Genomic DNA, 2107 nt, shown 5'->3' on the forward strand with positions numbered 1-2107 from the left:
TAACCCTAACCCTAACCCTAACCCTAACCCTAACCCTAACCCTAACCCTAACCCTAACCCTAACCCTAACCCTAACCCTAACCCTAACCCTAACCCTAACCCTAACCCTAACCCTAACCCTAACCCTAACCCTAACCCTAACCCTAACCCTAACCCTAACCCTAACCCTAACCCTAACCCTAACCCTAACCCTAACCCTAACCCTAACCCTAACCCTAACCCTAACCCTAACCCTAACCCTAACCCTAACCCTAACCCTAACCCTAACCCTAACCCTAACCCTAACCCTAACCCTAACCCTAACCCTAACCCTAACCCTAACCCTAACCCTAACCCTAACCCTAACCCTAACCCTAACCCTAACCCTAACCCTAACCCTAACCCTAACCCTAACCCTAACCCTAACCCTAACCCTAACCCTAACCCTAACCCCTAACAAAGGTATTACCTTTGATGAGGTGCCAGCGTGCCAGCGTGAAGGCAGTCCCCCACTACCAGAAATTATGCAGTCGAGATTCCCACATTTGGGGAATTCGCAAGGGTCAGCACAGCCCAAGTGCAATGACTGAGCCTCACCTTGGGCGAATCACCTTCCTGATCATGGTCTCACCCCTACCAGGTAAGTATGCTTTGGGAAAGCAGATGTAGAGGGACCCTCTCCCCACTGCAGAACACAGGAAAAGGATAAAGATCAGGGGGCGGGGTAGACCATGACAAGCAGGAAGGAAGGGAGAGTTAGGGGGCGCGATTGCAGGGCAATGGACTTGATCAAAGGTAAGGGAAGGGGCTGAAGGAAATTCTGGTCAAAAATCCCTATGTGTAGCACCCTCTACCATCCCCACTGGATATGAATTGATCCACTACCGGCAAGCATCGTTCACCCGTTCATGGACCGATACCTACGTGTGGAGAGAGCCTACGTGAATTTTTCACGATTTCTGTATTTAAACAACAAATGAAAACCGGTCTGTTTGCCCATTGCGATGTCCATTAGTTCCCTGTTGAAAATCACAGTGGGTGCGCAGTGCTTTAGCAGTATTCTACAGTTTTTTTTCCAGGAAGGCAACGACACCCACTCATAGTGGAAAAATAGTCTGCCCCTCTCTGGCAAAAAAACCTTGATCATTTTTACATCAAACCCTAACCCTAACCCTAGCTTTAAACCTCTGGTCCAAACCCATAACGAAAGGCAATCCAAAACAAGACAAGCACCTCATTTGTGGAATTAAAACACACTCTCCAATTGGCAGTTGCTTTAAGGCTTTTTCCTCTGAGCTAGGTTTAGTGACAGAATTTAGAATTTGGTAACAAATCAAAAACAACGTGTCAAAAGAGGGTGTTGCTATCGGAGCTCTTACATGCTACATGCTACAGGCCCAGTGCTACTTTACTGGGTATGACTGTTTGACCTCTTGGGCCTGGAAGTCTGGTTGTAATATTATTTAAAGGGTCAAACTGCATGAAGTGTGCTCAGGCCCAGAGTTACTTTGCTGGGCATGAATGTGTGACCTCTTGGGCTTGGAGATCTGCTGTTTCCTTTATATAAAAGCTCAAATGGCCTGAAGTGTGCCCAGGCCCAGAGCTACTTTACTGGGTATGATTCTGTGACCTCTTGGGCTTGGAGGTCTGTTTCTAGTTTTGGTTAAAGGGTCAAATTGCATGAAGTGTGCCCAGGCCCAGGTCCAAATTGTGCCCAGGCATGGAGCTAGGTCGCCGGTCATCAGCACGTGCGCCCTTCAACCCTTGAAAACATGAGCCCCAGGGGGAGTGCGGAATCGAATATGCACGGCCTTCGAGCTACCAACTGGGCATCAGGGCTGGACCCATCAGAAAGCCTTTCCGTCACATGCTCGTTTTCCACGCCTTCATCGCAGGTAGCCTGCGAATTTAAAACTGACGCACATTTTATTCTTTTCCCCATTTATCCTTTTATATCTCTCCGCTACTTTGGAGAAGAGAGACGCACCCAGGCTCATTGGAAAGCTCTAGATCTCAGCTTTCAGGCTAATCTAGGGCCATCCAAATCGGACCCACAGTTCTAACACTATGGTGTGCGCATGCGGCAAGAGTCTGTGTGACTCGCAGTGACGCCGGTTCTCGCTCATCC

General features: G+C 48.6%; 1 non-coding gene across 1 annotated transcript; it reads right to left on the minus strand.

Annotated features, from left to right (window-relative positions):
- Positions 1–463: 463 nt before the first annotated feature.
- LOC118243008 lies at positions 464–627 on the minus strand. The gene has a single exon (XR_004777147.1). It is a non-coding gene; the product is annotated as a U1 spliceosomal RNA (small nuclear RNA).
- Positions 628–2107: the final 1480 nt, after the last annotated feature.

The sequence above is a fragment of the Electrophorus electricus genome, chromosome 18, assembly GCF_013358815.1.
Source record: "Electrophorus electricus isolate fEleEle1 chromosome 18, fEleEle1.pri, whole genome shotgun sequence".
Classification (NCBI taxonomy): Eukaryota; Metazoa; Chordata; class Actinopteri; order Gymnotiformes; family Gymnotidae; genus Electrophorus; species Electrophorus electricus.